At 43.3% G+C, this 8,636-nt stretch overlaps 1 long non-coding RNA gene and 1 pseudogene across 2 annotated transcripts in view; one reads left to right on the forward strand and one right to left on the reverse strand.

Annotated features, from left to right (window-relative positions):
• Positions 1 to 2,494, forward strand: part of LOC309797515 (U3 small nucleolar RNA-associated protein 25 homolog) — a 29,285-nt pseudogene extending 26,791 nt beyond the window's left edge. Inside the window, exon 12 of the transcript in view lies at positions 963 to 2,494. The product of the transcript in view is annotated as a U3 small nucleolar RNA-associated protein 25 homolog (transcript). The remainder of the gene's footprint in view (positions 1 to 962) is intronic.
• On the reverse strand, positions 2,480 to 8,103 carry LOC309797516. Its single transcript, XR_014292687.1, has 2 exons — positions 6,917 to 8,103; positions 2,480 to 6,021 (listed from the first exon to the last, which is right to left on the reverse strand). It is a non-coding gene; the product is annotated as an uncharacterized lncRNA (long non-coding RNA).
• Between the last annotated feature and the right edge of the window lie 533 nt (positions 8,104 to 8,636).

Here is an 8,636-nt window from a genome sequence, read left to right on the forward strand (position 1 = left end):
TTGATAACTACTGAGGCAGAACTGTGTTTTTTCAACATCATTAGCCATTAAAATTCCTTTATGGAAAGAGGATGTGGAAAGCTGATCCAAGTAATGGGCTGCAGTTATATTTTGGGAGAGGAGGGTCTCCAGAGAGATCAGGATGAGCCAAGGGATAAAAAGACAAGGAAAACTTACCGTCCATGAATAAAATAAAATTCCCGAGGGAGTCTGACATCAGCCCTGTATGAGAGTCTTAACAGGAAAAATCAGAAACTTGTCAACGTATAAAATCTTTGGTCATGGAGCCCAAGAGGGAATGATTGATCTCAACCCGAACCGTAAGGCGCGTCCCTAGGGTCTGCACCCTCCCCACACCATGCAGCCCTGTGCAGCAGGGAAAGAAGCGAGGAAGCTGTTGAAATTAATTGCCTTCCCATAATGCCTAATGGGTCCTCGGGCAGGATTTTGTAAATGGGTGAACTTGGGACATCTGCCATGGAGTTAACATGTCTACAGAATGACAAGAAAAGACTAATGGGAGTGCATTTACAGTTTATGCTGTTTATTTTATGTACTGGGTCTGGTCTGACCTCATCTCCATTACAGAACACTGTTTTGCCTGATTATAATTAGGATAATGTTAAATTGGAAATGCCTGCTTTTCAAATTTTCTGCGACAGATTTCTAATCCTTGTCTACTATTCTTCCCCACCCTACCTCAGTCTGCTCAGATTAGGCTCAAGAAGTGCAAATTCATTTTATCATTATCTTAAGCCAAACATTAGGAATTCAAATACACTGTCACAAAAAATGAGCCCCTCCAGCTCAAATTTGAGTAACTTTTGGTCTGTGTGTTATTTGTGCCATGGTCTTTCTCCTTGCATGAAACAGCGAGAGTGACTATGTCCCTGTAAAACTCTTCGGTGGCTTTTCCATAAAATTTCTCATGTAGACATAGCCTCTCTTTCTCCTTCTAACAGATACACAATAAAAGGCATCAGGAACCTAATTTTCTATGAACTGCCAACATATCCCCACTTCTACAGTGAAGTCTGTAACATGCTGCAAGCCGCCACCAGAGGAGAGGAAGCTGCCTGGACCTGCACTGTCCCCTACTCCAAGTACGATGCCCAGAGGCTGTCTGCTGTGGTCGGGGTGGAGCGGGCTGCACAGATGCTGCAGTCCAAGAAGAACGTCCACCTTTTCATTACTGGAGAGAGATGAGAATTGGTTGGACAGGAAATGGTGTTTGGTGTGATATGTCATGCTTGATTCTGTGTCTCTTGGACCTGATTCTGATCACTTACACAAAGAAGGGCTGCAACAAGGAAGGAGCACCAGGCAGGTTCTTAGCAGATACTTCTTTCTTTTCAGACCATATATACCTGAAAAGTTCCGTGTAAACCAGATTTTGGTAAAACCCATCTTTCAGAGGTCAGGGGAGAGCTCATGGAACTCTGAGAAGTTGATAGAAGGAATCTTCTACTTGTGAATTTTTTTGTACGCCATAAATTCTTTTGTTGTGATTTCACCTCTAATTTATTACACTTGGTAAACTCTTTCAGATTTGCCTGTTTCTATTGGACACCTTCTTAAAGTGAGGCATGCATTTCTTTGCTTGTGAGAACTGGTTATGAGAAATTGGAATACTTCTTGCTGTTGAATATCATCTTAGTTTTGGATCGCAAAGGTTTTGCAAAACTGTTATTTTTCCCCAGCCAAACTTTTTTAAACCTTAAATATTCTATTTTAATTCAACCTAGAAGAGCACATTCGTTCACTGATCTTTTTTTAACTCCTAAATGTTTTAATGAAAATATATACTTAAAAATCACATTATATAAAATAACATGAATTTCTACCTTATTTCAAGAAATAATTTTATGAAATTCTTGATGTCACAAATTCATCGTCAACATCACTGTCTTCATTGCTATAGTCATTTTTTAAGTCATATAACATAAAAAGGAAAAGAAGTTACACTTTTAAAAACATTTTTAGGGAGTTCCCTGGCGGTCCAGTGGTTTGGGCTCGGCGCTTTCACTGCCGAGGCCCAGTTTCAGTTCCTGGTCAGGGAACAAAGATCCTGCAAGCTGCACAGCGTGGCCCAAAAAAAAAAAAAAAAAAAAAAAATTGAACTATTCCTCAGACAGAAAAATTACCAATTCAGAACCTGAATCATCTGAAAATAAATTGCCAAGTTGCTGGGCCTGTCACTCCTAAAAATCACTCCTGAATTTAGTATGTATTTCATGTAAACAAGGACATTTTTCTATGTAACCTCAAAACAACCGTCAAATCAGGAAATTGCCACTAATCCTTGGGCCCCATTCAGATTTTGCCAAATGTCCCAATAATAACCTTTATAGCAAAAGGATGCAGTTCAGAGTTACATACTGCTTTGAGTTGTCATATCTCTGTAGTGGCCTTTATTCTGAATGGTACCTCAGCTGTTTCTTGGCTTTCTTGACCTTTTTTTTAATTTTTAAATTAAAAAAAAATTTTAAACATCTTTATTGGAGTATAATTGCTTTACAATGGTGTGTTTCTGCTTTATAACAAAGTGAATCAGCTATACATATACCCCCGTATCTCCTCCCTCTTGCGTCTCCCTCCCACCTTCCCTATCCCACCCGTCTAGGTGGTCACAAAGCACCGAGCTCATCTCCCTGTGCTATGCGGCTGCTTCCCACTAGCTATCTATTTTACACTTGGTAGTGTATTATAAATCCATGGCACTCTCTCACTTCGTCCCAGCTTATCCTTCCCCCTCCCCGTGTCCTCAAGTCCATTCTCTACGCCTCCGTCTACCTAGCCTGCCCCTAGGTTCTTCAGAACCTTTTTTTTTTCCGATTCCATATATATGCATTAGCATACGGTATTTGTTTTTCTCTGACTTACTCCACTCATGTATGACAGTCTCTATGTCCATCCACCTCACTACAAATAATTCAATTTCATTTCTTTTCATGGCTGAGTAATGGACGTTGACACTTTAGAAGATTACAGGCCAGTTACTTTGGATGGTGTTTCCTGTCAGATTAGGTTAGGTTAGGTTTAGTTTATGCATCTTTGGCAGGAGCAGCATAGAAGCAATGCTGCGTCTTCCTCGCTGCATCTCTTCAAGCGGTGCATGATTTCCACCTGTCCCATCATTATGACACTAACTGACCACTTGTTTAAGGTGGTGCTTGCCAGACTTTTCCACTATAGAATCACTCATTCCCCCTTTATTAATTTATATTAATATTACAAGTATGGATTCTTCAGTTTTTATTCAGTGGGTTGTAATTGGTTATTATCGTTATTCCTTTAGATGCTTAAATGGTCTCAGATGTGGCCAGCAGGAACACCTTCAAGCTGGCTCCTGTGTCGTCTTGACACATCCCCCTTTAACTTGGGCATTTCTTTATTTTCTGACACTATAAGACATTCCAAGTTTGTCTTGTACTTTCCCTATTCCAGCCCTGCTTGCTTTAGTGGAAAATTACCTTAAAGCGAAGATTTGAGTGCTAAGTGTACCCAGTACTGTTGTGGAGCCACTGGTCCCAGGCCATCTCAGTGGTCAGAGTTTGGGAATATCTGCATGTGTGTATATGTATACACATACCTATGTGCCCATGACATCTAAATTTATTTCTGTATCCATATATTGAAAACCATGAATTTACACCTTACCTCCAATTTCAGACTAACAACACAGGGTTCCTTTTGTTTTCTCCCTTTCCAAACTTGTAACTCCCTTGTCAGATAGACATGTGGCTCCCATTAGGCTCAGTGGAACAACCCATATTGGTACAGATTTTCTTCCTCTTGGACATGCTTAAAATTGCTCATCAAAAAAAAAAAAAAGTGAAATCACTTTTGGGGTACTTTTCCTGCTAGATAGTTAAATAGGCATTTTTATTTGTCTCTCAACATGGAGAGTAGAACTATTCATTCCATATATAGATGGGTTCCTAAAGTTTTGCAAATTTATAGGCTTAAGCCAGCCAAACTCATGGTACAAAGAACATTTTCTTAAATATATATTTTTAAAATGGAGTATAGTTGATGTACAATGTTGCATTAGTTTCAGGTGTACAGCAAAGCAAATCAGTTATACATGTATCCACTCTACAAAGAATTGTCTTATCCATAGAGTGCCCTGTGGTTATTGGCATATTTGTGCTGTGTTTACCATAGAGCCTGTGTATTATGAGAAAAGAAACGAGTTATTTGCCTAGTTCAGAGATATGAGGAAGAAGGGACTCTGATTACCCCCATCTTCTATTTCCATATTCTTTTCCCTGTGAATTGTAGCTAATTCATGGCTTTCATTATCACTATTCACAAGACTCTCAAATCTCCATCTTCTCTGGACCTCCACTCACATGTGAGCCTGGATTTCAAGTCTATGTATAGCCCCAGAAATACATGTTTTTTTTAAGCATCCCTACTGATTTTAATGCTAGCTTGTAGCCAGCTAACTGCTTCTCGCCTACAGAGAACACTGAGGGTTTCAAGTGCGAACCAAGCAGTATTGCTTCTGTTCCTGGCTCAGCACCTGGGAAAGAAGGTAAGCCTCAGCAGTGGCGCTGGCTCCTGAGTTGATTGCAAAGAGTTGACTTTTTGGAGTGGTTTCATCAAAAGCATGCCTTAACGTCAGGTCTCTCACACAAAATAAGGGAGAGAAGAGGGTCTACTGGACCATGGATAACAACACCTGAGCTGGAATTATACACAATCTTGATATTTCTTAGCAAGGCTCATCTTCAGCAAGCAAGTACCTATATAGTGCTGGTAGAAAACAGACAAAGGAATGGTCCCAATCCTGGGAAGAGGTAGAATTTTAAGGGAGGAAGAGGAACTTAACCAGAAAGTAAGAGTTTTAAACTTTTTTTTTCTTCCCATAGTAATAACAACTTAGCACTTTTCTCTTTGAGGGGAAAAAAGCTTTGAGTCATGAATGCTCTCTGCAGCTGGCTGCACCATATGCAGTATTCAAAAGACAAGAACTAGCTAATCATAGAGAACCAGCGGCAGCTTAACAGCCCTCTGCTGGCTTCCAAAGGGCTTATAATTGAGTGCAGATGGTCCCGGCAGGATGGGTATGAATCCCTGCTGACTCCTCACATCCCAGAGGGCCAAGGGGGGCTCATGAAGCCTCCCAGCCCTGATTGTGCCCTCGTGGGAGCCACTGAGGAAGGAGGGGAGGCAGGTGGTGTGAGAGCCTGCTGGCTGCCTCCTGCCCAGCCTTCCCTTGGCTGTGTGGACAGATCTTCAGGCTGCAGAGTGTAGCTTTGATGAGTCTAGGGTCTCAAGATTATAGAAGTCCTGGGGTAAGGGAGCAGGGTTGGGGGTTCTTTATACTCATTGGAAGAGCCTCATCGTGTAACCTGCAGGTGGCTGCAGGGCGCCAGAGCCTCGCGGAGGAGGGGTGTGGTGGGCACTGCACAGACTGCTGCTTTCAGGGAGCATCCTCCTGGGGGTGGGGCCCTCACAGCCGGCCCGGCCTCTCCTTCCCATCTCTTTCCCAGCTTCTCTCTTTAAAGGAGTCATGGTAGTCATCCTTGCACCATTCACAAAAAGCTTTTCTGGCTTTTCTAGCTAAACAATTCTAAACAAATTTCAGTCTCATTCAAAAAAAAAGAACTTTTCTAGCTAAGTAGAATTCTAAACAAATTTCAGTCTGCTTTTAATACCAGAGTCAGTGAATTGGGAGTAGATACACAGATAATCCAAAATTCATGTAGTCTTTGGAGGGAGAAAGAGAGAATGAACCTACCACGTCTAGCTGACAGCACAAAGTGCATTTCTTTCTAAAGACTTGTATTTCTTCCTCTTATACCATATGCTCTAGCCAGAGCTGCAATAAAATTCTATGTATTTTATGTCCTGTTTCTGAGCTGAACACGCGTTCCTATCCCCTCATCGATTGCCTTGTTTCTGTGAGGACCCTCCTGTCTTCAGATGTGGGAAGGAGTTCTCTCTGCATTGCTTGCATCTCAGTATAATTCCTGGATTTGCCTTTCACCTCTGGCCACGTTGCCATCATTCCTGTGGGAGGGAGGTGAGAGCATGAGAAAGAACAGAGGTCTGGACCTCAATCAAACGGGCTGGCTGTCTCCATAGTTAAGAGTCCTATGCGCCAAAGGAGTCAGGGCTGAGATTGGATTGCTACAAGGCTTGCTCGCCCTGCACAGAGAAATCTGAACCTGGTGGGCAGCTCCACCTAGGTGTCACCCTCACTGCTGGGCGGAACACCTGCACTTGCTTGTCCTCCTGGCTCCCACAGTGGGCGGGGCATGGCACAGTCCGGGCCAAGTTGTCATGGTCTTCAGGCTTGGGCCTCTGCAGCTGGCTGGGACTGGTGGGAGCTGTAGCCTCAGCTGACAAGGGCAAAGAAGGCAGTCTTTGCTGCTTGGCTGATTTGGAAGCTGTGCCGAATTCCTGCCCATCTGTTCTCCCAACTGAGCCAAGGCCAAAGCTGTCTAGCTCTTGCCAACCCAGGGAATGACATGGAGCCCTGTGTCCTGCAGCCCTCATTCTCACTGCACCCTGCAGCCCCTCTCATCTGTCAGTTTGACTCCCCACAGAGATGGCCCTGGGCTCACAGCTGCTGTTTGCCCACAGATGTTCATGGATTTCTGCCTTTTGTGTTCATCATTTTTCAAAACCAGCCCTGAGCTGGGTGCTGACACCAACATTACCACCAACCCACTGTGGCTCTGTGCAGGTCCTCCTGGCCACCTCTCAGCTTTCTCATCTTTAGAAAGCGGGGTACAATCTCCACTATCCTGACAGAGGGACATGAGAGAAAGTAGAAGAGACTGCTGTTGTTTGCCCTGTACTCGCCTCCTACTTCCCTAGTAAGAGGACCCTGGATTTTATTGGGTGACAAAGTGCCCAGTCCCCCTTGCGGTAGGGTGTGGCCAGGGAAAAGAGCACTAACCTTGGGGCAGACTCTTAGGAGAGCTCTTTGAAACTGGTAGGAACACCACTTTTTCCTCTTGCTCTTCCCTTTTTCCTGCCTGCAACACAGAAGTGATGGTGGAGCCAAAGGGCAGAAGGAGCCTGGCTCTCAGGTCATATCCTGAAGCTGCATCCCAGCTCTGCATGGTCTCTCTTCACACTTTTCTGTGAAAACCTAAATCCCTCATTTGTTTCAGCCACTGAGGCCAGGCAGTACTGTTGGCCTCAGGCTGTATTGCCAAGTCCTCACGGCTACAGAGGACAAAAATGGGATCACAAGTCCTGAAGTCCAAAGGCTCTGCCTATTCTTTCTTCTTTCTTCTTGTCTCTGCAGGAACCAGCATAGAGATTGTGCTTCAAGGTTGACGCCTGGCCATTTGGTGACAGTGCGGAGTGAGCGCTAAGACGTGTCTGGCTTTGTGCCATCACTTCCGTCATCTCCAATCCAACTGGATCTGTAAGAATGAGGGAGGACATATGTCTCCTCATAGGGTTTATGGAAACTGATGGTGGCAGAAAAATAACTGGCAAGAAAACAGACTTCAATTCTCTGAAAGTCGGCGACCACCTGCTTTTCATTTCTTCAGGTGTATTTCAAAGCAAAACTAGGAAATGGGTCCAGATCCCCAGTTTGGTAGCAACTTAGAGGTCTTGTGGTCCAATCTGCTGCTTGACCCCTGAGTCGCCTATAGGTTGTCTCTGAGAGGGAGATCAGCTCAGTGCGTCGTGACCACCTAGAGGGGTGGGAGGGAGAAGCAAGAGGGAGGGGATATGGGGATATATGTATATGTATAGCTAATTCACTTTGTCATACAGCAGAAACTAACACAACATTGTAAAGCAATTGTACTCCAATAAAGATGTTAAAAATAAAAACAGGACTATCATACAGAGTGAAGTAAGTCAGAAAGAGAAAAACAAATATATATTAACATATGTGGAATCTAGAAAAATGGTATAGATGATCTTATGTGCAAAGCAGAAATAGAGACACGGATGTAGAGAACAAATGTATGGTTCCAAGGGAGAAGGGGCGGTGGTGGGATGAATTGGGAGATTGGGATTGACATATATACACTATTTTTTTAATACTTTTTTTAACATCTTTATTGGAGTATAATTGCTTTACAATGGTGTGTTAGTTTCTGCTGTATAACAAAGTGAATCAGCTGTATGTATACATATATCCCCATAGCCCCTCCCTCTTGCATCTCCCTCCCACCCTCCCTATCCCACCCCTCTAGGTGGTCTCGAAGCACCGAGCTGATGTCCCTGTGCTATGCGGCTGCTTCCCACTAGCTATCTGTTTTACACTTGGTAGTGTATATATGTCCATGCCACTCTCTCACTTCATCCCAGCTTACCCTTCCCCCTCCCCATGTCCTCAAGTCCATTCTCTATGCCTGTGTCTTTATTCCTGTCCTGCCCCTAGGTTCTTCAGAACCATTTAAAAAAAATTTTTTTTTCTAGATTCCATATATATGTGTTAGCATACGGTATTTGTTTTTCTCCTTCTGACTTACTTCACTCTGTATGAGTCTCTAGGTCCATCCACCTCACTACAAATAACTCAGTTTCGTTTCTTTTTATGGCTGAGTAATATTCCATTGGACATATATACACTATTAATACCATGTATAAAATAGATAACTAATGAGAACATACTGTATAGCACAAGGAACTCTACTCATTGCTGTGTG

The sequence above is a fragment of the Mesoplodon mirus genome (assembly GCF_964341445.2).
Source record: "Mesoplodon mirus genome assembly, contig: HAP1_SCAFFOLD_680, whole genome shotgun sequence".
NCBI classification, from domain to species: domain Eukaryota; kingdom Metazoa; phylum Chordata; class Mammalia; order Artiodactyla; family Ziphiidae; genus Mesoplodon; species Mesoplodon mirus.